Source organism: Vespula pensylvanica, chromosome 17, assembly GCF_014466175.1.
Source record: "Vespula pensylvanica isolate Volc-1 chromosome 17, ASM1446617v1, whole genome shotgun sequence".
Classification (NCBI taxonomy): domain Eukaryota; kingdom Metazoa; phylum Arthropoda; class Insecta; order Hymenoptera; family Vespidae; genus Vespula; species Vespula pensylvanica.
In genome coordinates this window covers 666,578-693,502 of record NC_057701.1, presented here as the reverse complement: position 1 = coordinate 693,502, position 26,925 = coordinate 666,578, and the positions used below count along the sequence as shown (strand labels likewise).

The window sequence follows — 26,925 nt, the reverse complement described above, 5'->3', positions numbered from 1 at the left end:
CGTCATTACGATCGAGTCGAATTAAAAGCGGCTCGTTAGAACGAGAGAGAGAGAGAGAGAGAGAGAGAGAGAGAGGGAAGAGGTTTAAAAGACACCGCGAGAGGCTTGACTTGACTCCTCATTTCGAAAGCACCTTTTCACATCCCGACTACTATCTTTTCTCTTTCGACCGAGCTTATCGAAGCGAGAAGAAACTTTTTCCTTTTTTCTTTTTTTCTTTCTTTCTTTTTTTTCTTTTATGCGGGTCCCTTAAGTGGCACCTACTACTATGTACCGCGTACGTCGATGCGCGTGTCCGAGCGCTTTTATGCAGGCTCTCGATAAGGAACTTCCTCGGCCTCGTTAACTACCGATCCCCTTCCCTCCTCCTCCATTCCAATTGGTATCGCGAGACTCAGCCATTCTAATTTTTTCCCCCTTTAATTCTCTGTCGCAGGTTATGTTAAATCGTTTCCCCGCTGACGTCGTTCCAAGGTCGTTCCGAAGGGCCAGCGAGAGGTGAGTGGAAGAAATGGACGAATTTTTTCTTCTTATTTACTCTTTCCTCTTCTTTTTTTCTTTCTTCTATTCCATATATCTTTCGCGAGAATAAAAAAAAAGAACAAGAAAAAAAAATAGAAAAAATAAAAAAGAAAAAATCTTCGTTTCCTCGAGCAAGAAATTTATACGTCTCGAGTTAGATCAGGATATAAGAGACTGATAAAGCGCATCGAGAGGCTTAGCAGTAAAAGCCAGTGCTAAGCCTAACTAAGAACGATGATGAGGAGTGTAATGACGGAGTCGGGAGATGGGAATCATGGTGCGACGCGATGGCGCGGCTCGCGATCCAGTCGGCAAAGACTAATTTCCGGTGGCTCGTATTTATACGGTTAGTTATACCGAGCGAATAATACGGACCCGGCGACCTCGGTTGGTTCATCGAGGGGCGGCCAAGTTAGCCATACGTCCGTCTGTCCGTCCGCACGTCTATCCGTTCGTTCGTGCCCGCTTTCTCCCTCTCTTTCCATCTCTTTCATTCTCCTCTGTCTCTCTCTCTCTCTCTCTCTCTCTTCCCCTTCTCCTCCTCCTTCTCTCTTGGTATATAACTCAAACCACGCGCTCCACTGTACGGGTGGTAGGCGTAACTGAATTTCCATAGCTCGGTAATTGTAATGCACATTCGTTAGTCGGCAACGAGAACGAATGGAATTAACGCACGACTACTCTCCGCTAACTTATATTTTTTATTATATTTATACTTTATACGGTGAAACTTATATTCGTTGTATTTAAACTTATTTCTAACGCGTTCGTTCCAACTAATCAATATTATTATTTGATCGTTAAACTTTGTCGGACTCGTTATAAGAAGCTATTTCTTATTCGGATTGCCCTATTCTCTTAATTGTCAGGGAACACAATGGGTTAAAGGTTAAAACAATGAAGGCGTCGAACTAAATAAGAGAACGTAGACGCAAATACCACTGCCGTATATGTATATATTGTATATATTTTATATATATGTATACACATGTCGACAAGTATTTGCATGTGCAAGGAAGACGTTTGATTGGCCGTGACGTCGATGCTTTAAAGTGGCTTGCCAGCCCCTTGATTGGATTCTATCGTGGACACAATGGACTATACATTGCGCGACCTGACTTGAGAGCGCATTGGATAGGAGACGAGAAAGAGAGAGATTGAGAGAGAGAGAGAGAGAGAGGGGAAAAAGAGAGGTAGAAGTAGCAGCGCAAATCTTCAACGATCTTACAAACAATATCATTAAGAAAAGACGTAAATAACCAGTAAATTGATATATCAGACTACGTTATTAGTAATTGGATTTTTTCCAATAGTCATACGAATGCCGATGAAACACGAAGTACACTTGATAGTTAGGTTCTAATCAGCGTTAGTTGGAACCCTTTTAACAGGTAAAATCGTCAAGTGTCAGGGCATGTGTAGGGCAGGAGACTAGGGAGGAATCGCGAAGAGGGCTGATGGCCAGTGAATCCTGGCTGTCGTTGGGTATCGGCCAAACGAGAGGAGATGTCAGAGATAGAGAGAGAGAAGAGAAGGAGAGAGAGAGAGAGAGAGAGAGAGAGAGAGAGAGAGAGAGAGAGAGAGAGAGAGAGAGAGAGAGAGAGTAGAGAGAGGGTAGGAAAACGAAGAGCTGCGTAACAGGCTGGGGGTGGGAGGAAGAGTAGTAGTAGTAGTAGTAGTAATAGTAATAGTAGTAGTAGTAGTAGTACTAGTAGTAGTACTAGTAGTAGTATAGTAGTAGTAGTAGTAGTAGTAGTAGTAGTAATAGTAGTAGTAGTAATAGTAGGTAAGAGGAGGGATGGCGAGGAAGAAGGGTCGGGTCGGGCGTACTTAGTTAGCGGACAATGCGGCCCCTAATGAACAGCCAGGGGCGCCTGGCAGACCAGCTACTGGAGCACGCCATCTAGTACGAGACAGACGGATTACGTTGCTTCGGCTCGGCAACCGTTCCGGCGAGCCGCTTAAGAGGACCGCAGACCGAGCAGAAATCGATCAAAGACGATGCATACTTGGACAACCGTAGCTTTTCTTTATTTTCTTCTTCTTCTTCTTCTTCATTTTTGTTCTTTTTTCTTTGATCTTTTGTCCTTTCTCCTTTCTTTCCTTTCTCCTTTGTTTCTTTTCCCTTTTTGTGTTATCCTTCTCTCTCTCTCTCTCTCTCTCTCTCTCTCGATCTTTCACCTCTTTCGATCCTTCGCTGTACGTTAACACCAGCGATCTTATCAAAGACACTTTCATCGATGCGGAAACGATGAATTCCTAGAGATAGAGATTTTCTCATCGAATTCGATATGATAATTTGAAAAGTTCGACGATAGGGCAGCTCTCTCGGATAAACGTGTTCTTTCGATGTCCGTTCAGCGTTTCTTTGGATTTTTTCTTTTCTTTCTTTTTCCTTTCCTTTTCTTTTTTCTTCTCTCTCTCTCTCTCTCTCTCTCTCTCTCTCTCTCTCTCTCTCTATCTCTTACTTTCTTCTTCTCTTTCCATTTAATGGACTTCGAAGCGATTATGCGGCGATCACGTGTGCTCGTCGGCTTGAAACTTAATTAAGATAACGACGGAACTTTGCTCGATCGAATGGGAAGAAAAGGATGGAAAATTAAATGACTTCTTTATTAGCTATTTTACCTCGGCCTTCTCTCTCTCTCTCTCTCTCTCTCTCTCTCTCTCTTGCTTCTATTTTTTTTTCTTTTTCCTCGTTCGAACTTCTTCCTCTCTCTTTCTCTTTCTCTCCCTTCGAAGTAAATTTATTAACGATACATATTCTCCGTAGTGGCGCAGCACGTTTTACGAATCTATCGGTCTCCTCTGCGTGACTTTAGTTACGAGAAAGAAAAGGATCGAAATTGCTAATGAATGAAACGTACACATACCTAACCGTACGCTGCTTTCATTTAATTAATGATCGCTACGGTGCTTGTTGAGACACATCAATAATTCGAGACCCACTGGCTTTTCATCATTCAGCGAGCTCGTTTTAGCGTATATCGTAAGAGAAACTCGAACGGGGAATCGGTTGGTTTGTTGCACGCAGTAAGTACAAAGTAGAAATAATAAGCGTGTCGTACTTAATTATTTATCGTTCGATCGATTTTTTTTCAGTTTTTATTATTTTTGCCTTCCATTTTTTCCCTTTCTATTTTTTTCCTTTACTTGCATTAATTATATACATAGATAGAGTTACGTACTTTCAAGTAAGGCAGAAAATGAGGATATTTTTTTTCTTTTTCTTTTTTTTTTTCACGGTAAATCTCAAGGTACATATGTACGTATGTAGGTATGTACGTATGTATAAAACGAAGCGCGTTAACTGAGAACCATCGGTCGGTGGTGCGCCGTGCGGCAGTTGTAATTGGATTCAATTGTGCCGCGTTAAATCAGTGACCGCGCTCTCCCGCCGATCCTCCGTTATGTGCCTATCCATCCGTTACTTCTCCGACGCGATTCGTTCGAATAACTTGGTCGCAGTGCGCACGAAAAATCGATCGACTCTTCGTCGTTCAGTGAAACGTATAGAAGAAAAAAAAATAATAAAAACGAGAGGAAGAGAGACAGTTTTTGGCGTGACGAAAGTCGAAACTCTCTCTCTCTCTCCCCCCCCTCTCTCTCTCTTTCTAACTCGTTAATTATTTACCGTATTAGAGTATGCGTTTAATTATCAGTGCAAAAAATTTCCACGTCTTTTAAACGATCACTCGCATGATTTTTTTCTTTCCCCTTCTCCACTTTTTTTAAACGACTTTTTTCACTAACTTGGACGAGGCAAAAGTGAGCAGTAGGTTTTCAGAAGAAAAGAAAAAGAGAAACAAAGAACGGATCCTCTTTGGCCTCTATCGATCGATCGATCGATCGATCGATGGATCGATGATCGGAAAATTATCGAAAGAAAACATTAATTATTAACCTTTACTAGTACGGAAGAATCCATAAAAGAATGATAGGAAGGTATTATTATTAAGAGATATTTCCGTGGTTTAGGTTTTAAAGCTTCCTCGATGATCGCAGGGGTGGTTTTAACGGGCACGGTGCGCCTTTGGCGCCATCTCGGGGAATCGCAAAGGGGTGCGGAAGGGCCACTGGCTTCGTAAATACCTACTGCCAGCTCGCATCGGTAATATTGTAAGCGGTAATTTTACTAATGGCATTGCCGCGTTTCTCTGTTTTCTATTACGCTTATATCTTCCCTTCGCGATCCCTACCCTTACTTCCTTTTCTCAAGCGCACACTGTTTCCAAGCACCTTCTCTCCTCCCCTCTTTCCTCTTCCCTCTTCCCTCTTTCTTCTCTTCACCGTACACACCCTCCACCCATTCCTTGGCACTTGCTTATAACTCTCGTGCATGCGTAGGCACTGTCGTCGTGTAGGTACTACCTCTCTCCTATGTCTCTCCTCCCTTTTCCTCCTGGAAACCTCCGAGACTTCCACAGAGGGAGCCACTTCTATCCTCACCCTGATAAACCCCCGTTGTACGCGTATTTCCCTCGCTCGAGCAGGGAATAGGCCGCGTGTTTCGAGTGTCGCAGCTATCGTTACCACGACTATACCGGGTGTCCCATCTCGAAAATCTTCGATATGTCTTACCCGATTATACGCGAACATTCAGAGACATTTTTGACAATTTCGCTTGGAATCACGTAATTTATTTCTACGAGCTCCTGCTACATTTAAGTTCGTAGTTTATATCGACGAAACGAAATGTCGCGAAACGAAAGGACTCTAGGAACACCCGGTATAATCTGGCATTCGGATTAACCGAAGTGCCGAAGCTTGTGCTCGGTAAAAAGTACGCGAGCGACAAACGATGCCTCGTGTTCCCGCGTGAAACGCGTTACTGGTTAAGGGGATCGTAACACGTGGTGTTAGGTAGGTAGATACATAGGTATACGTGCAACCAGGGATCGTGGAAACTCGATCGATTTTTTTCATCGGATCGAGAAACTCTCGAGGATTCTTTAGCTAGTTTTGTTCGCGACGATTAATCATCGTGGCTCGTTAAACGTTCGCGAATGAAATGGTCGTCGTAAAAAATCCCAGAGCTCCTATTTCATAACGACAACCGAGTCGTTTTCTCTTTTCTTCTTGCTTTGGACAGAGAACGCGAATTAGCTAGCTAGCTAGGCAAGGCTAGCTATCCAGCCAGCCAGCCAGCCAGCCAGCCAGTCAGCCAACCAGCCTGGTTGGTTGGTTGGTTGGTTGGTTGGTTGGTTGGTTGCTGCTTGGCTGGTCGTTCGTCGCGTTCTCGCGCGCGCACAAAAGTGGAAGACTTTCGAGGCAACGTGAGTTTAATGAAAATAGTTCTTACGTTTTTACGCGACGCTCTCGGAAGCGGCGCTCAGCCTGTACGCTCCCTTAACGAAGATTCTAATTAAGCGAGCCTTCCACCGTCAACCTTCTTCCCGCCACCCCTTCTCAACCTCTACCTTCTTCTTCTCCTTATCCCACCACCTCCTTTTCCTTCGTTGCCATCCTCGAACACCACTACTACTACCACCACCACCACCACCACCACCACCACTACCACCACCATCGCCACCCTTGCCGTTCAACCTTACGCTACTACCTTTCTCGATTTTCATACCAGCCGACGAACACGGCGAGTCACGAGCGGCTAATTTCGACGATCGTTCGATCGTTCATAGTCCTTCAACTTTTTCTTCATTTTTATTCATTTCGTCGAAGATTCTCTCTCTCTCTCTTTCTCCCTCTCATTATTAGACGCTTTAGATCGAACGCCACTTCTCAGCCAGTGGCGAGACGTTGGAGATAGGTCGAGTAATAGGGACGAGAGGAGTGGCTGAAGAAGGGAGAAGGGTGAGATCCCAATTAGATGAGTACAATTAATCGACGAGGGCACGTATCCGGTATCCATGCGCGCGCCACCGTCTGCTATATATTCGAGGGATGCTGCCGAGGTTACACGGGGCGAACGTACTTAATCCATCTACCTCGAACGCTATCAACCCCCGTCCTCCGTCCTCCGTCCTCCGTCCTCCGTCCTCCTCCCCCTCCTCTTGCTTCTCCTCCTTCCGTTCCGATTCTCTCTACATTTCGCTCGTCTTTCTGTTCTTCGCGAGGAGATATCGATGACTGCCAAAACCAGCCTTATTATCTTCCTCTACCACCTTCGTCTCGTTTCGTTTACGAGTCCCTCAATTCCTTAATTAGATCTAGGGGTACGTTTAACTAGGGCCAGATGGTCGCAAGCGATTCTCAATGACAGCTGAATAAATTCGCGACGGATGAAAAACCCTCTGAATATTTAATATTAAATCCTTTAAGCACGTAAACGAATAATCTCTAAACGCATGCGTATGTCCGTCCGTCCGTTCGTCCGTCCGTCTGTGCATGTGCGCGTGTGCGTGTTTATACGAATATCGTTGAATATTTTTAGAGACAGTCGTGTACGCGGAGTTGTGTTTCTGGAGAAGCAAAGGTTCTTTTAAAATCCTTTAATTATCCCACTCGTTGCGTTTCTTTGCAAACAAAAGAAATAAAGCTCTCAATCGGAGAATCCGTGTATACGAAGGAAGAATCATCGATCGGTCTTCTCGACCTTTGCTCGACGCATAATAGGGCTTAGGCTATCGAAGAGGCTAGTGGTAACGTTCTTTAATATGAGAGACGAGAAACAAGGCGAGGAAAAAGAGCGAGAGAGCGAAAGAAAGAGAGAGAGAGAGAGAGAAATAGTTAGAGTTAGAGCGGGAGGGAAGAAGTAATGACCGTAGCACTTTCATTACGTAGCAAAGACGTTAATGCTGCAGGCTCGCGTTATACACGTTATACACGTAAGAGTTAAAAACTCGTCCATACACTCTCTCACGCATTCGCACTCGTGGCATTAGGCGGACGCGTCGAGCGAAAGAGCGAACCGAGCAAACAGGTTGAGTAATGAATTTAATCCCCACCTCGCCTCTTTTCTCTCTTTCTCTCTCTCTCCTTTGCCGTCTTCGTCTCTTTCCTTCCGTCCCACCAAATCCTCTTTTTCTCTCTTTCTCTCGCCCCTCCTATACCTCTCTCTTTCTCTCTCTCTCTCCCCTCCTATACCTCTCTCTCTTTCTCTCTTTCTCTCTCTCTATCCCCTTCTAGCTCCCTACATGTCTCCTCGGCTCGACCACGCGCACACGTTCGCGCACGTATGCATCAGCTCCGACACACAGTCGCAAAACATGTTCTACCAACGATGCGGCCCCGGCTGTTAGTTACGTTAAGAGCAACGGTTATAATGAGCCCCCATTAAAACGCGACTTCTGGAATATGTCTCCGACAGCTGGACCGCGATGGATTATTTTTTTATCTGCAGACAACAGTTTATTCAAAAGTAACGAGACTGCCGCCGAATAATGGACTCGGTCTGTCCTTCTTCTTCTTCTTCTTCTTCTTCTTCTTCTTCCTTTTCTATTCTAATTTTTTATTATTCTCCTTTTTATTTTTTTTCCTTGTCTTTCTTTTTCCTTTATAAGAAGGACACGGATACGGGATAATAAGAGGCTTTGAATAGATCGAACTATACGTCTTTTTTGCTGCATTACAAGACATACATACATACATACATACGTACTCGTATATTATCTCTTTGAAACTTGATCGAATAAATCGTACGGAACGCAGGTCAATGTTCCTTTTGTTTATGAAATGTGCCAGATTAGTTGTCAACGTCGATAGGTAATCTTTGAAAACATTGTTTCCTTCCTTCCTTCCTTCCTTCCTTTTAATCGGCCGGTCACGTTTTCTTTTTTTTTTTTTTTCTTTCTTTTTTTTTCCAACGCGTCGAGGTAATGACATCCTTTCGTTATCTTCTCCTCTACCCACACTCTTGCGTTTCTCTTTCCCGCTCAGCCTGCTCCTCCTCCTCCTCCTCTTCCACCTCTTCCTCCACCTCCTCGCTTCTTCTTTCGCTCCTTGAGCGGTTTTTTTTTCTTTTTTACCTTCTCTCTCTCTTTTCTCTCTCTCTCTCTCTCTCTCTCTCTCTCTCTCTCTTTTCTCTCTTACACCCTTTCACGCGCTAACGATAAGAACGCGCCGCAGGAGGTACATCGACGGGCCGTGGAATCTCCATAATTCCGGCTTACAGAAAATGACAGCTTTTAGCGTTGATGCACAGTTTATACCGGGTGTATTATTTTAAGTGGCGCTGTCTGTATAATTCAAGACTTAAGGCGCGCAGACAGAACGTGGGAGGGAAAGGAAGGGCATTCAGAATGAAGCGAGAGCGAGAGCGAGAGCGAGAGAGAGAGAGAGAGAGAGAGAGAGAGAGAGAGAAAGAGAGAGAGAGAGAGAGATACTCGTGCGTGATTGTGTGCGAGCTGTGAGAGGGGAATGAGGGAAAGAGAAAGGTCGACACGGTAATGGCATCGTCGTGTCGCAAGCTGCAAGCTTCAGTGATTCTCAATCGTCCGAGCCTATCCGTTGTGTCATCTCTTTTTTATTTTCTCTTTTCTCATGGACAGTAGGCAACGAGATATTTTCGATGACCGTCTCTCTCAATCTCTCTCTCTCTCTGCTGTGTGTTGCTTATTTCATTCTCGTCAACGCGATTGTTATTTTTGCGATCGTCCTCGTAAACTCGAGAAACGTCTCTCTCGTTTTACGAGTTCGCGAGTCTCTTCGCAAACGCGGATTCGATAAAGTGTCGAGAAATAAAGTAGGCATGGCCTGCATCGCGTCTCGATTTAATTCGCGATAAACGGAAATTACGAATCAATTATATCGAGATCGGAGATAAATTTCTAATTAATATTACTCGAGGGCTAACTACAGGATGGATCGAGAGAGATAAAGAGATAAAGATAGATAGAGATGGAGAGAGAGAGAGAGAGAGAGAGAGAGAGAGAGAGAGAGAGAGAGAGAGAAAGAGAGCGAAGATCGAGACACATTTTTATTTTTGCTAAAGCCACACTCGTTAGCCACTAGTAACTTTATCGAATTGGATCTTTCATACCGAGTTACCAACCAACGTGTTGTATAAAGAGTACACGGCGTGCGCCGTACGTTCTTGATGATATCGCGAGAGCACTTAATTGCGAATGTCTGAGTTTAATGACTCGACAACGACGTAGAAACACGGTCTCGATCGTACGCTATTGTCAACGCGCTAGGCGGTCCAGAAGAAGCGTCAATTTCACGGGATGTGGTGTGCGTTCCGGCAGTGTTTCTCAAATCGATCTCACCCGTTCGGCGATAATTTTTTCAAACGAAGATAGACATTGTCCTCTATCTCGTCGTTTTATCTGGAAATATTCGGGGAACTAACGAAACGATAGCTTCGTTTTTGAGTGACAAGCGTTTCGAAAGGAATAACCTGAGAAAACAATGTGGAATACTTCCTGCCGGTGTAACGCAAACAAGAAAATTGAAAGACAAGCATGTGTGAAACCTATTTCCTGAAAGCATCGAAGTCCAGAGAGGACCAACGATGTAAAATGTCATAGCCGCGAGCGTTTGAAAATTTTAGAAACCGTAAGTCCTTAGGATCGAAGGATTCGACCTGGAGGTGGAGATATTTAAGGGGGACAATGTCGAAGGGTGCCACGTCGTCGTCGACGTTGTCGAGCGTAGAAGAACGTGGAAGAGATAGGAAGGAAGGGAGAGAGACGAAGAGAGAGAGAGAGAGAGAGAGAGAGAGGGTGGCAGGTACGTGATGCCGCGACGAAGGGAGGTAGTGGAGGGGTTGCGCTAGAACTAGGCGCCAGCCAAGTTGCGGCGCTGATTGCACCACAAAGGGTGCAATTATGCGGCCCTCCAGCAATCACCGCGCATTCTGCCCGCCATTTGACCCCTCGATTCCCCCTCGAGCCCCTCCCCATCGCTTTCGCCTAGCCCGCAGCCAACCCTCTCCTCTCCTCTCTTCACCACTCCTCTCTCTCTCTCTCTCTCTCTCTCTCTCGCTCGCTCGCACACTTTTCTCCCGTCACATCGGGTAGTAGTAGTACGTCTCTTGCCGACATCGCGCGCCAGATATATCACCCCTCGAACAGGCCACTGCGTCTTTTTATTTAAATGCACCCCCTCGCTGAATGCTCGTCACAGTCAATGCAATTTAACCCGGTGTTCGCGAAAAAAATGTGTTAATGAGCGATTGTGCGAATGAAAATATCCTAAAAATTGGACCGTTTTTCGATCTCTTCTCTCTCTCTCTCTCTCTCTCTCTCTCTCTCTCTCTCTCTCTCTCTCCTTTTTCTTGTTCGTTCCTTTCGGTGTCCTCTTCCTTCCTCGTCCCAACCGTAACGCCGGTTTCGCTCGGTTCAAACGTTTTCTTACCCCGAGAGCTCCTGCAGTAATCCGGTAAATACCGGAACATCTAACGCGCGTACTTATCTTACACACCCTGTCCACCTTTGCCCCTTCTTTCAAAAAAATCGGCTACGATTTATTACATCTCGCAGAGCTCCGAGGAATTGGAAATGGACGTTTCCACGTTTGACGATTAAGACTCTACGTTAAAGCAAACGTTACGCTCTTTGACGTCTCGTCGTTTGTGTTTGCACAGCTCCACGGTAATCCGACTCGAAAGTCAGCGAGGCGGAGCAGGAGAGAGTGAAAACGGGGAGAGAGAAAGAAGGTCCTTCGAACGAAAAAGAAAAAGGAAAAGAAAAAGAAAAAGTGAGAGAGAAAAAGAAAAAAGGAAATGTTGATTTTCTTTTCCGTTATAAACATCGAGAAAAGGGATATGGGTAAAGGGAGAGGGGGAGGGGCCCAGGCCCGACACCGAAATTTTTCCCAGCGGCTCGGTTCCGTAATCCGAGGACATTAATTCGGTGGTACCAACGTTCGTACTTGCGAGACTCGTTCTCTCGAAAGGGATCCTTGTATTTTCTTAGGTTATCCTCGAGGGATTTCCCTTCAGGAGAAGGGGGAAGGGGGAAAGGGGAGAGGCTAGAGGGGGGTAGAGCCGGGTTTTCTCGGATATCCTGGTCGAAATTTTACGGTACACGGTATCCCGTATGCCGACGTATCCCGAAGACCCGTCGACCAGGACGACCACGACCAGTTCTCTTCGTTCTTCTTCCTCCTCCACCAGCTCTTTTCTCGCTCCCCTTTCCCCGTCTCTTAAAGAGCCTCCGGGCACGAGAAACACGTGTTCGCCCGTAGCGTACAAATATTGGCTCGTAGATTTTGGCGTTGTAGTCGTTCATTGAGCTTGGCTTAAACGAACGGCTTCGCCTCGGCCGACGTGAATGGACCCACGGAGTCTCTTCCTTTTAGGCTCTCTCCAATGGTACCAGTAGCGCTCGAGCCCGTTAGATATGTACGTTCTATATCTATACGTTCTTCGCGTTACGTTACGCAGCCCGATCCGTACGTAGCACGATCCATAAGGTAGGATATAAAAAAATCATCGGGACAATATTAAAATATGTATATGGATACGTGAGAGCGGGGAGGAAGAGGAGAGGAGAGGAGACGAGAGGAGACGGAGCCTAGCCAAAGTATCCACCCGGAGGGTTTTTTCTTATATCCTACTCGAATTCAATCTCGAGCGTTCACGAGTTTACGGTAGAGTCGAGCCATCCTGGTCGTCCCACTCGCTCCTAGAGCTCGCCCTCGCACCGCCTTTCTGGACGCAAACTTTTTACCGCGAACGCGGAGACGAGAGGGAGGGGTGGGATCCGAGGATGGCCAGGCAGAACGTCGAGAGCAAAGGTGGAAGAGAGTTGGACGAGGCTGCGAACGAGGGTTGGGCGAAGAGAAGAGGCGGAGGAGGAGGAGGAGGAGGAGGAGGAGGAGGAAGAGGAGAAGGAGCAGAAGCAGGAGGTGGAGGAGGAGGGGAGGGAGGTTATTGCCTGTTGGGTGATTTATCTAGTAATACTAGCCGACAGGCCACGAGCTCTCGGCGGGAGGGGGAGGGGGCGACGGCCACGGGGCCGAGCCTTCTACCCCTTCGGGGCCAACCGCCGGCACCGGTGGAAATTAAAAACTCACTTTATTACACGTCTCATTCTGCTTTCCCCGGTTACGCTTTTCCTCTCCTTCTCTCTCACTCTCTCGTCACATCCGGACCGCGCGTCCTACTCCCTCTTTCTCTCTCCTCTTCTACGACGGACCGACTTAATATGAGGCTCGGCCATACCCGATGGAACGAATATTATTAAAGTTCGCCCGCACGCGAAACCCGTGAAATATCGCTACTCCCTCTTCCTCGAAAGCTTCCCACTCCTCTTTTCCTTCTCCTCCGGCTTCGTTTCTCTTTCCACTTCGCCATCTCTCTCTCTCTCTCTCTCTCTCTCTCTCTCTCTCTCTCTCTCTCTCTATCTCCATCTATCTATCTTTCTATCTCTCTCTTTATCTCTTTCTCGCTCTCTCTCTTTATCTCTCGTTCTCGCTTTCTACGCTTTTCCATCCTCGAACTACGCTTCCCTTCCGCGCCTTCCATCCTAGCCCTTGCTTCTCCTTGCTTCCTTGCTTGCTTGCCTGCCTGTCTGCTCGTTCGTTCGTTCGTTCGTTCGTTCGTTCGTTCGTTCGTTCGTTCGTTCGTTCGCTCGCTCGCTCGCTCGCTTGCCTGCCTGCCTGCTTGCTTGCGAGGGACCTTTATTATCTGCCTTATTCGACGCGGGGAAACCGTCTGGAAGCGAGCGCGCGATCGAGGAGTAATGCGAAACGCTCGGGAGATCGTTTTCGTTGTAAGGGAAGGAAGCGGGCCAGCAAACCGATCACCAGGGAGATCCTTTCAAGCGCGATCGAGATCGTGCCTCGCGATACGTTACGAGAAAACTCACCCTTATTCGACTACATACATACACATACCTTCTATATGTCCTTTTTGGAAGACTATCCCTATGATTTTATAGCTTCCACGTTCTCTTCTCTATTCTTCTCTCCTATTCTTTCTTTCTTTCTTTCTTTCTTTCTTTCTTTCTTTCTTTTTCTCTTTTTTCCTTTCTCCTCTTCTCTTTCCTTCCCACCCACGTTCCACCTTTCATTTTATTTCATTTAGTCTTCTTCTTCCTGCGCTGATTCTTTTTCGTTCCTGTACTCGTAAAAGCGACAGGTGTGTTTACGCGTATAGAACGCCCCGACGATAATTTACGATTGTTTAGAGATTTTTTGCAACCTTTCAAACATCATACAAAATTGTATATTAAATCGATCTATCAGATACAGGTTTATTCGTTTTAACTCAATTTCGGATACGTTCGAGGGACCTCCCTCGAATTTCATTACCGATGAAATCGTTGCTAGCTCTTCTCTTCTAGCCCTCGCAAGGAATCTTTATTATCCACCTTGCTCAACGAGCGCAACCATCTGGAAGCAAATATACCATAGAAACATGTAGTTATATGTATGTGTGTATATGCCTCCGTGTAGAGAGATACGACCCTTCTTCTCTCTCTTTCAGTAGATACGTAATATTCCAAGGCTAACTCTCATACACGTGATTCCGATCGCGTATCTCGAAATGATGGCTATCATCGTTTAAAACGTCTGCTTCTTTTTTTTTTTTTTTTTTTTTGATGTACACGATTTTGATCCCCGTTTTTTTTTCTTTTCTTTTCCTTTTTTCGAAAGGAAAAGAAAATTATTTTTCACTTTTTCTCGTTCAAATACATTTCGATAGATTTGTGAAACGGTGAGTTACGTATAAAAAGCGTATGAGATTTGATCGACGATCGTCGTAGCAGCGAACAGAGAAATAAAAATTTCTTGTTGATTCGAAAAACGTGTTATTTCGGATAAGCAGTCTCGTATAAACAACGGATACGTATCGATGATAAGCCAATGATTTATCTGTCCGTACCCGATGCCTCTAGCAGGGCCAGTCTCGTTACGTCACATCCGTTAAACGACGTCGTTATCCATACACCGATTTCGTGAAAGTTTGTTCAGGCGCAAAATAGTCACGCCCGGGATAGGTAGTAGATATATATCATTGACCAGGACCTTACGTCCTCCCGCTCGTTCATTGATCCTCGAATCCTTTTACAGTTGTGTCGTTCCAAGTAAAATGAGTAAACAACTTTAACCGTTTCATTTCCAAAAAAAATTCTCTTATTTTTATTATTCGTTAAATTTTTAGATTAACGACAATACCGTCCCATTGAATTTTTCATGGTATTTCGAATCCATATCTCGTTTCATTCTGTAATAAAACGATTCTAAAACCACGAGTTTTTTTTTTTTTTCTATTCTTTTTTTTAGAAAACTTTTTGCGTGCTTTTACGTTTCTTAAATGATTGAAACATGAACGAGGAAGGCTGTTCGATCGCTGAAGCGAATTCGTATTTTCATAATTTAATTTAACTGAACCATATTGGGATCGTTGGAGAATTATAAAGCAGCTTGTATTAGAGAGAGAGAGAGAGAGAGAGAGAGAGAAAGAGAGAGAGAAACGGCATAGACCGCGTAGCGGATGACAAACCCCTCGGTATCCGGCTCGTTTTATTAATGTCAATAAGGCAATTATCGGCAACGAATGGCGTGGGTAGGCATTTCGCTCATATCCTTTCCGAGTGGTCTTCGAATGAGACGATGGCTATGAACTCACGAAAGCTCTACCGAACAAACCGAAATACCTTTCAACGAGCGAGTTTCCTATTAACGATAGGAAGAAGACAAACGATCCCATAACGAGTTGTTCGCGCTCTAACAAAAGTTATTCTTTTAAATCGTTACGGCGATGTATCACAATATACTACGATAAACAAGAAAAAAAAAGAAAAAAGAAAGAAGAGAAAAAAGAGGTAGCAGGAAAAAGAAAAATCGCAAAGTATCGTATTTGATCGACAATTGCAATAATATAAAAGTAGAACCGAAAAAAACTAGTAGTAACGTAGTAGTAGTCAGTTTTGCGAACCGATTTTCCCTCTTTTCATCGGTCGAGGGTTCGCGAGTCACTCGAGGCACTCGCTAGTCGAGATCCAAAGGGTTTGGGGACAATAATATAGGAACGGAGGGGTTTCTCGGAGCTTCGTCGTCGAGCAATATCCATCCACCCCACGTTCCTGCTTACTCCTCTTCTCCGAGTTATCGTTCTCTGCGTACAATCTCTCTTTCTCTCTCCCCCTCTCTCTCTCTCTCTCTCTTTGTCTCTTTCTCTATCTCCAACTATATCGTTCCGTCTTTCTCGCGCGAGCAATTTATTCATTATCATACCTTATCGGCGGCCACCTTCATTGATCGAACTCCACGAAAATTTTTCCTTCCTACTTTTCTTTTCGTTAGAGCAATCGACTCTACCGGCGATCGTTTCTTGCAATTTTGATCACTTTGTTACTGTATCTCGATCGCACGTAAGAAACGGAGTCGGAAGATCGAATGGAAAAATACGAGGGTGTGTCGAATGAAAAGATAGCTTTGGAAAGGGAGAGAGAGAAGAGAGAGAGAGAGAAGAGAGAGAGAGAGAGAGAGAGAGAGAAAGTATCTATACATTGGTTTCGAAGGACGCAGCTCGAACGAAGGAGGCAAGAAGGTAAAAGATTCACGAAGTGAATAAATCAAGGAACGTCGCACTAGCCGTGCTCTTAGTTTAAGTATTCGAATGTAGCTCCTTCCTGTCCTGGACTTTTTCTTTCCTTCCTTCCTTCCTTCCTTCCTTCCTTCCTTTTTTCATCTTTCGTTTCAGTTACCCCTCTCTCTCTTTCTTTCTCTGTCTCTCTCTCTCTCTCTCTCTCTCTGTGACACTTCGCTAGCGTTTTTTCCCTTTTATTCTTCTTTTTCCTTTTCTTTTTTTTCGCAACCGGAGGACGTCTCGCGACAAAAATTCTTAGCACGCGTGCTCGAACATTCAATGAGATTTTCCTTACAGCAGCACTCTCCATCGGCTAGACTCCGGTAGTCTTTGCATCGATCGATCTACCGAAGTCGAGTTTGAACGAAAAGAGAGAAGCACAAAAAAACAAAAAACAAAAAAAGGAAGAAAGAAAGAAAGAAAGGGAAGAGAAAGAAAGAGAGAAAACTATTTTCACAATTTCTTACAATCGTTTTCGACCATCTTATCCGATCTAAAGTCTTTGACGTTTTTACTATTCTCTTCTCTCTCTCTCTCTCTCTATATATATATATATATATATATATAGACACACACACACACATACACAAAGAGTAGACGAAATGTGTCTATGATTTCTCGTAACTTTCAAGAGATCGGATCGGTCACTTGTTTTCCGCTAACCCAAAAGAAATTGCGAGTGCTTCGTAATTGCATTACGTAGCGGATAAGGTAGGAGAGATACGTTTCGTTGGAAGACATCGTTCTTTTATGATTTGTTCGTCTTTTAACGACGATATCGTCTCATAATTTGTGACACTGATCGGATCGGACGTGCTCGTTATTTCTGGAGGTAATTTTCGCGAAGGAGCCTTTAAAACGTGGTAACACGTATCGAGCAAGAAATGTGAAAGGAGAGGGAGGGAGAGAGAAAGATAGATAGATTGAGAGATAGAGAGATAGATAGAGGGAGAGAAAGAGAGAGAGAGAGAGAGAGAGAGAGAAAATCGTGCAGTAAACGCGCGTGTATGGAAGTACCGTAGGTGTGTGTTCGTTCTACTACGTACATAGATAGATCGTAATGTATCGTTGGGTAAGTTGGGAAAGGAGGGTAGGTCACTGAGGAGGATGGCGGCTCATCTTGTAATGGACTCGGAAGACAGTCGAGTCGGCTAATGGATCCCAGCTCTACCAGAAAAGCTCTTAGTATCTGTGCCATGCTGCTAATATCGATAGCATCGTGCCGCGTCCTTTCAAAATCCACAAAATGTCATGGCGGTACTTCTTCGTCGATGCTGTGCGCGCTCGCGTGCATGCAGAAGAAGATACAAGAACGATACTTACTTCGATTCGGAAACTACCATCGAACGAGACCAACGAGACTCCTTTCATACGAATCTCTTAGCGTTTCACTAGCTGTCTTTTCTGTATACCTAGCTATCGAGAAAAGCTCGAAGACTCCATTACTCTCTCCTCTTTGCATCTTTTCTCTGTGGAAGGACATCTGATAAATCCTCCAACGATCTGTCTCTCTCTCTCTCTAGTCATTTATATTATTATTTATTGAAAGGATATACAAAAGAAAAATGAGAAGGAAGAAAAAAGGAGATAAAAAGAGTTTGCGACCTCTAAATCATCCCTTGTATAATATAAAATGTAACACTTCGAAGATCAGGAGATGGAAGAATATACTTGACTATATCGTACCTTCATCTTTTTATATGTGTGTTCTAAAGAGAAAAGAAGAGAGAGAGAGAGAGAGAGAAAGAAAGAGAGAGAGAGAGGCAAGTAGGTAAGCAAGCAAGCAAGCAAGCAAGCAAGCAGACAGACGGACATACAGAAAGACAGGCAGGCAGACAGACAGACAGGCAGGCAGCTTGGCAGGCAGGCAGGAATGGACTCATGGAGAAGGGAGGAGGGTGGGTGGGGTGTGGAGTTGAATGCGGTTGAAACGTAGCTCGCTATAGGAAAACGGTGGATGTTTAGCACCGGGAGGAGAGAAATAGGGGTGCTTGCCGGAGTAGGGTAGGACGGCCACAGTGAGTGACTATATATATATATATATATACACACATACACACACAATATATATATTTGATGCGTATACACGTGTATATACCCCATATAGATATAGTGTATGTATATACACATATATACGACGAGCCATCTTTCTCTTATCCTTCATAGTCATCTTTTCCTGGTCCAGTATTATCCAGAAAGAGAAAAAGTAAGATCGAGCTACCTTACTCCGGGACAAGCAACAGCCTCGGAAGATGCCTCGGGCATCGCCAAACTTTACTGCTACCTGTTCTCCTAGTCGATGTTGTCCGATACATCAACCCGGTGAATAATAAATCCGCGTTTCCCTGGCAACATTTAGCAACGTTATCTTCTTCCTTTTCATTCTTTTTTCTTTTCTTTTTCTTTCCCTTCGTCTTTCGCGACGGAAGAAACACGCGAAACGCACGCATTACAAATATTTTTCTATATCGAAATATATTTGTTAGATGAGATCAAATCAGGATAGATTTGGGAGATCGACTCGTACGTTATCGCTTAGATTATTTCGTTATTCGTTTAATCGCTGAACAAAAAGAGAAAGAGAGAAAAAAGGTATCAAAATCGATGGGACGTCAAAGCGCGAGAGTTCGCGAAAAAGAAGGAAGAACGGCATCGGGCTGTCGTAAAATCGGCAACGAACGACGGAGGACAATCGTCCGAGGATGCCTAGAATTTATTTCGATATCCGTTTCGATCGGTATCGATCGAGTAGTAGCTCAGGAACTTCTTGCTAGTGGATAAAGGAGCGCATGGTAGAGGAGAAGAATAGAGAGGGAGAGGGAGAGGGAGAAAGAGAGAGAGAGAGAGAAAGAGAGAAAGAGAAAGGAGCCGAAGTGCCGTTTAGTTTAATGCACGTAACGCTACTCTCTTTGCCTGCTTTTTCCACGGCACAATCTCCTTCCGAGCGGTCCATAGTAGTATAAGTCGTGGACAAAGTAGACGGCGTACAGAAAACCTCCATTAAAGTCCCTAGAAGTGATTAGTCCTCTCTTCCCCTCTTTCGCTCGCTTTACTTTCTACTCTTTCAGTCCCCACGCTTTCTCTCTCCCTCCCACTCTCTCTCTCTCTCTCTCTCTCTTACACATCCCCTCGCTCATTCTCTCTCCCTCCCATCCCTTTCCATTATTTCTCTTTATTTTCGTCCATCTCACTTCAGTGTTTACCCATCTCTAGCTGATTATTTATCTACTTTGTCGATCGAATCGTTTTATCAGTGCCTCTTCATTTTTTCCCCTTCTCTTCTCTCGATGCTTTCTATACGTTATCACCCATACATACCCGCACCTCCTCAACCTCTCTCCCGAACGCTAACGGTTCATTTTTTGTCGAGTTTTGACGTCGATCCGACGTCGATAATACTTTTTCAAAGAGACCGGAGGAAAGGGATCGAGTATAATCGGCAAAGTTCGGCCCGGCAGGACGCGATCGCATTAACGTTATATCCAGGGCAAAGTCTCGACGGTCGAACGAATTCGTGAAACAGAGTCGAAGTTGGTGCGTTTAAAAAGTTGGCCGCGTCGGCGAGACGCCCCTTGGTACTTGCTTCTATTCACTCGACTAGCGGCAAACGCGACGCTCTCTATTTCGCAACCTACCCTACTTCCTCATCCTCCTCCATCTCCTCCTCCACCTCCTCGTCCTCCTCCTTCTCTTCCTTTTCCACCTCCACCGCCAGCGCCACCGCCACCGTTGGAGCAGTCCACTTACATTAAAGCGCATTCGAAATTTATAACGTTGCACTTCCGCGAAATGAAAGTTTCGTCGATATTAACGTCGAGAACGCGATGCGGAAAGCGAGCGGCTATGAAATAAAAATGTGACAAGGCAATCCAATAAGAAGGCTGTGGAGGCTGAAGAGAGAGAGAGAGAGAGGGGGGAGAGTTTGAGCGTAAGGGGTGGGAGAAAGATAGATAGATACATAGATAGATAGATAGATAGATAGACAGATAGATAGATAGATAGATAGATAGATAGATAGAAAGATAGTAGAGGGGCTTGTTCCTTCGAGGCCCGTTATTTCGCACATGGTGATCCACCTTTTCAGTTCTCGATTTAATCAGCTCATTGCCGTAAATCACTGAGTAATTAAAAGAAAGCATATCGGGAACGTAGTGGTAGGTGCCGTTAAGTATAAACGCGGTCTAATCCATTTTCTCGAACGAATTCGGCCGCGTTAAAGGTAAAAGAAAGAGAGAGAAAGATAAAGAGAGAGAAAAGATCGTAGCCTTTCTAATTTAATCTGGCGAATGATTCCGTGATTCTCGAAGCCGGCAGAGAGAGCAACCCTTTCATTACTTAGGTTCCTATCCTTGCGCCGGACCGCCACGCCACCCTCTATCTATCTATCTATCTCTCTTTCTCCCTCTCCCTCTCTCTCTCTCTCTCTCTCTCTCTCTCTCTCTCTCTCTCTCACTCGAACAGTACAACCCTCCGCGTTCCTCCCCTCTCGACGGAACGTCGCACAACACTAAATCAGCGAGCAGTGTAATTTTTGTAATGGGAGGTGTGGCCTTGCGGGAAAGCCGATGGGGAGTATAGTAGCTAGGTGGGAAGCTTTCGATGAAAGTGGGGATAACCACCCCTTTCGAGCACGATACTCTCCCTACCTCCGTTCCTGCACGCGTGCGATAGGGTAGCCTTTTACTCGCATAGCTCGACGTTAGTCGCGAACTTGATCTTTCCGTAGCACGACGCGCGGCTCTGACTCTCGCGAAACATTCTTCTATGATCGATGTACAAATGGATCTCTACTTATCTCAATCACGATCAAGGTGATCTCAATTAAAATAGCGTACTCGATCCTATCGGAATTTAATCGATATTTCTCTATTAAGTCGGAAAACGTTCGTGAGATGGTACGTATCATCGATATAAATATTTTCTTATACATTCTATTTAGAAAAAAGAAACAGAGAGAAAAAGAGAGAGAGAGAGAGAGAGAGAGAGAGAGAGAGACAGAAAGGAACACTTGAAAGACGCGTCGCTGTTAATCGGTAAGAGTACCGACGTTATCCCGTATCACGGAAACTCGTTCGCTCGAACGGGAGGTAAATCGTGCGGCAAAGATAGTGAACGGGAAAGAGAAAGAAGAGAGAAAAAGAGAGAGAAGTAGTCAAAGAGAAAGACAAAGAGAGAGAGAGAGAGAGAGAGAGAGAGAGAAACGATAGAGAATATAGTGGGGTGAATGGAGGGACAAAGCGAGCACGTGGAGGGAGCGAAATAGATGTGGTGGGTGAAAATCTTGTAGAGTGGGGGCAAGTACGGCTCGTTTTTGTCGGAGTAACGGAGGGATAACGACGTAGAATCGTCGATGGTGGAGGGGTTGTCTTCCGAATCGGTGGAGGAAGCCGAGAGAGGGAGAGAGAGAGAGAGATAGTTCAGAGTGGTGGGGATTTATCACCGTCGGTGGCGTGCCGTGGCCGCACGCGGTACTCCGGCAGTTTACAACCGACCATCCTACTGGTAGGAGGTTCGCGCTTTTTCGGCTTGGTTCAATCTCGAACGACGTCTCGTTGCTGGCACACGAGTCATTTGATCTCGAGCGCGAGTTTCTCTAAAAAAAAAAAAAAAAAAAAAAAGATTCTATATCGTTAATCGCACATCGAATCTCGCTTTTGTGTGAAATCTCGAGTTCCGTTGCTCGACGCATATAAAATAATCATCTTTTTAATTAGAGACATTTTCTCTTTTCTCCTTCTTGTCTTTCAACGACACTCGCAAAATTTCCCGGGGGTGGTGCTTTAAAGAGAACAACTCGTCCTTCTCAAGATGCAGTGGCACGTGGCGGAAGGAGAATAAAGACGAGAGATCCAGAGGATTCTCGTCGTTAACGTCCGCTTAACTTTCGTGCGATCGTTGCAAGGTAACGTTGCCTGTTTTGTATCATCTATCCGTTTATCTGGATAAAGGGAATATATTTCGGAAGATCGACGTTCGGTAGATCGTTTTCGTCGATCGTTTTAAACATATAGAATTTCTTTCTACGAAGTCGATTGTAAGTACTTAAGTACTTACTTGCCGATCGTATCGGTTCCTTCCGGTCATATCCTCTCGTTTGCATATTTTTTTGCGATAAGACCACGGCGTGCCGTCCGCGACGTTATATCTCTCGAGGTCGAGAACCCTTAGAATCCTGTGGCGAGTTATCTCTCTCTCTCTCTCTCTCTCTCTCTCTCTCTGTCTCTCTTTCAATGGCGGTGAATTTAATTGCTGTCGTTTGTATATTTAATTATCGTTTAATCGAGGGTTGGGACGGAGGGAGGGGTATAAGGAAGGACTTTAATCGAATAACGAAGAAAGAAAAGCAATTATGTCGCGCGATCGTATCGGCGGTGCCGAGGAGAAGGAAGAGGAGGAGGATAAGGATGAGGAATAAGAGGTAGATAGGTAGATAGGTAGGTAGGTAGGTAGGTAGGTAGGTAGGTAGGAGAATCTGTGGGCTGAGAGAGGTTAAAGAAGAGAAGGGGGCTAGGAAACGAAAAGAGGGGTGGGAGAGAGGAGCCGTAACGACGAAAGTTGCGTTACTTCGTTCTCCCTTCGTCGACTGGATTTCTCTGAAAGTAATTAAGCGTCCACGGGTAATGTATCGCGCGGAGTAATTTCATTAGCGACGCGCGCATGCCGGTAACCGGAGAAACGACTGTTTACGAGGATATGTCGAGGGCCGGTAGAACCGGCAACGAAGAGAAAGAGACAGAGTGAGAGAGAGAGAGAGAGAGAAATAGCGAGATAGCGAGATAGCGAGAGAGCGAGAGGGTGGATGAGAGGGTGGGAGGGAGGGTGGACCAGGAACTACGACGAAGACTAGGAGGAACGAGCCTTTCGTGACTTCATCGACCATCGAAACGTCAAGTTGAGTTTAACCAACTACGAGTCTTCGACGTGCTTCGCCTTTTACAGCGATTTCGTGATTGTGGAAGTCCTCTCTCTCTCTCTCTCTCTCTCTCTCTCTCTTTCTCCCTCTCTCTTCCTACCTTCATCCCTCCCATCCTCTCGTTTTCTCTCTCTTTCTCTCTCTCTCTCTTCGCTAGCTGTGTCTTTCTCTCACTCGACGTCTCCTCCAGCGCGACTCAGTCAGCGCTCGCTCCAATTACAGCTTCCACTTAAGACGTTCGCGTTCGTACGGTTGCCGTTACAGATACGGATTCCTTAGAAGCGACGTTAATCCCGCACCCCGTAGAATGCCACGTATCAGCTTGCCAGACTCGCATTTTCTTACACGTAATGCTGTCGAGTTTCGCTTTTCTACCTCGCGCCTATTCTCGACTTCCGATAAATTTTTATTTCTCCTTCGTATATCGTCGTTTCTTCGTTGTTTCGCGCGACGATAAGCGTTCTTCGGTTACGTCTACGTAACCAAACGAATATATTCGAATGGGAACGAGTATATTCGAGATAAACTACGGGCATCGAAATTCGGACGGACAGATCTGAATAAAAATTTCAAAAACAAGGTACGCGTTTTTATTGATCGAACGAGACTCTCGTCCTTGTTTTTTTTTTTTTTCTTAATTATTATTAATATTTTTTTTTGTATATGTAACGATACGACGATAAACGCGATCGTGCAATATATCTACGACGCGGAATATCGAGACCTCAACGGGCATCTTTTTCTTCCCTCGACTGTCCCAATCAGCAGGGCGATCAGAGTGGGTGGAGACGGGAGTAAGAGAAAGAGAGAAAACAGGAGGAGAAGGTGGAAGAGGAGCGAGCCAGCAGGAAGAGATCCCTATTTCGAGGGGTTCGAGCGTCCCTGCAGAATGGATGCGAGTGTATCCGTCCGTTTGGATTTCGATAATTGGCACTAGCTTCAGCACTGGCGGGCTCGTTAGCCGTTCGCCTAAAGAGAATGGCTTAATTATTTCGTTTGAAGTCGGAGAGAGGCGGCCCGTCGTCGGCTTCGGAGAGAAAGAAGGCCGGGGGTATAGGAGAAAGGGGAAAGAGAGAGAGAGAGAGAGAGAGAGAGATGAGGGGTGGGAGAGGGGATGGCTTTAAGATACGCAGGAAGTACATGTATATAGCACGGCTATCACTGTTCTACCGAAGCTCTCAAATAAATTGACTATGCGCGCGAGAGCGAGGGCGACCCAGAGAAAGAGAGAGAGAGAGAGAGAGAGCAGGCTCGCTAGCGAGCCAAACGTTTATTTTATACCGACACAATTCGGTGCGGTTAATTAACTCCCGGTTAAAAGCGGAAGTATGACCGTGACTCTTGGTGGGAGCGTGCGCGCGCTCTCTCAGTCTTTATCGTAAGTTCCGCGATTCGACGAAATCAAAGGAATGGAAATCTCTGTCGTCCGGAGAGAGAGAAAAGACGGGAAAAAGAAAGACAGACGTACGTTGGCAATATAAAAAAAATAAAAAAAGAAGGGGAAAAAATAGGAGGAAGAAAAAAATTACCGATTCCAACTCCTCTCTTCGTTCGTCGGTGTGTTTCTTTTTTTTCTTGTTCGTTCCCAATGTAATCGATAAAAAAAAGAAAGAAAAAGGAAGAAAAAAAAAAGGAGTATCTTACCGATCGGATTAATTACTCTCGCTGAACTATTCTATATTCTCGTTCTTCTTTCTTCGAAATCGATTCAGTAACGATACTATCGAGAGTTGATATCTCGAAGGCTTTCACAGTCCTTCTCTTCGTCGTCTTTCAACGAGCACCGGTTGCCTCTTACTACTTCCACGGCAAACGATTTAATAAGACCGTACACCCAGACAGAGCGAGTATTACTCGTAATTCCATGGCGAACGCTTCAATAAAAGAGGCACTTTGCCTGATCGAAAAACGTCAAATATAATCCTCTTACGTTGATCGTAGCTGCAGAATGCGTGCCTTACGAATTGACCCTTCCCACCATTTTCTTCCACCTTCTCCTCCATCCCCACCCCTTTCCCTAAGTCACCCTCCACGGAGTCACCATAGCCGCCGATATCCCTGCGAAAAGTCGTCTGTTCGAAAGCACGTGCATGTATGTACGTACGTATCCATGTATAGGGTAGTAGGAGGGTCTAAAACTTTCGTTCGGTCACCTTCTCTTCTCTTTCGGGCATTGCTTTTACGACGATGATATAGTCCCTCGATCATCCCCCCAAAGTTCTTGGGCATTCCGCCAGGTGGCAGTGTACAGCTTTCTGGGCGTCGGCCCCAGAAATCATTTTCACCGTTGTGCCCCTACCGGCATAACCCTTCCCCCTTAGAATTTTCCCCCTCAGAATTTATAATTTCATTATTTATCTTGAAGGAATAATTAGAATGTAGCGTTGAAGTTTCTTCGATTGTCCTCGCTTTCCGGCGTTCTTCAAATATTATATTATATTGTATTATATTATATTATATTATAATGTCATATCATATTATATTATATTATATGATATTATATTTCAAGCATGTCACTTTGCTGCTATAATCGAATTATTGCCGATGAAATAATTTAAGAAACTCTGGAAATTCTCGAATAAAGTGAAATCAAATTGTTCCGGCTCGTTTTAATAAGCCGTTTTAATACCGAGTAATCATTCATAATTGCGTAGGGTCTTTCGAACGAGTAATTTAGTATTCGTCGTGGTATGCGCATAGGAAAGAATAGCATCGACTCGAGTGGATATATCTTCGATCTTTTAAAATGATCGGAGGGTGGTATCGTCTATCGAGAAACGGAGACCGCAATGTTACTCCTTTATATCCACGTTGAAAGAAGAAAAACGTTTCGAATAGTTTTCGAACGTGTTTCGTTCACGCTCAGGTTGATTCGCCCGATTTGAAGCGATCTCGCAACCAGGACGACGCCATCTTTCTTTCAGTGAAAAGTTCCTTTTTCCCCTTAGTCGTTTCTCGCAGCGTAGGTAGGTAGCTAGGTAGCTAGGTAGCTAGGTAGGTACCAGAGGCATCGGCTATTGGCCACTGAGATATCTTTCGATTATCAGACCATCCATACCTACCTACCGCCTTAGCCGGCTGGGCTCCATTGTCTCCCGGGCTCTTTCAATTAATGTTTTGATTGATTTTGGCCCCTCGATTGCGAGATCGTTCTTACGTCGACCTACCCCATCTCGTCCGTTTCCTTCTCCTCTATATCTCGCTTTCACCCTCATCCCTCTACTACTTCTATCATTCCTTTTCCTTTCTTTATTTTGTTCAAAGTTGTATGCCACGTCGCCTAGATAGTCGAACCTTTTAAGATGGTAGATCGTCTCTCTTTTCTTTAGGAGTAAGATGAAATAAAAGATCCTTCGAATTCTAATTCCTTTTCGGCTTCTAAGAAGAGAAATAGAGACATCGAGAATCGGGGATATTAGATTTACCCTTTTATCACTTACGCACGTTGCTGCGTCAGGTGTCTGTTGGTTCGAGACGCTTACGACTCGTTTTATGACGCGCCGATATCGTCGTCTTCGTCGTCGTCGTCTTCGTCGTCGTTCCACTCAGACACTTTAAAATCTGCACGATACGCGATATCGATATTAGCCGATGTACCTTAATGTTTAGTACACCATTCACGATAATCATTAGTCCTTTACGCTCATCCCGTGCTTCGTTAAAACGAAACGAAGAAAAGAAACCCTCCTTCTTGTTATTCCATAAATTTATTCGGGAAACCGGATTATTCCTTTTGGAAGGGCAACGAAAGCTTGTAAATCGCTATGGAAAAATAAGAATACCGGGAGGGGAGAGAATTCGGAAAAGCGAAAAGTCGCGTCGACGTGAACGTCTTTTCAGTACTACTGTAGTTGTATGAGCGAGAGAGAGAGAGAGAGAGAGAGAGAGAGAGAGAGGGAAAGGAAAAGAGGAATATAAGAGGAGGACGCCTGTGGTGGTAGTTGGTGGATGGTCGAATCTGTGTTATACCGGTGGCTGTTTTATTGCGAGATTTGCGGCATGGCCTCTCCGTGTAACAAGACTTACTGAGATCTTAATAGAATCTGAG

The 26,925-nt window shown here is 44.9% G+C and overlaps 1 protein-coding gene across 3 annotated transcripts in view; it reads left to right on the top strand.

The window, feature by feature from the left end:
- The window catches only part of LOC122635207 (rhombotin-1-like), a 61,753-nt gene that overhangs the window by 19,843 nt on the left and 14,985 nt on the right, over positions 1-26,925 (top strand). The window contains exon 2 of one of the 3 annotated variants that reach the window (XM_043825156.1): positions 437-498. The exons of 1 other annotated variant lie outside the window; for it this stretch is intronic. The gene's annotated coding sequence lies outside the window, so the exon portion shown is untranslated. Of the gene's footprint in view, positions 1-436; positions 499-21,568; positions 21,867-26,925 lie in introns of those variants that run through there. One more of the 3 variants, XM_043825157.1, reaches the window with a different exon arrangement.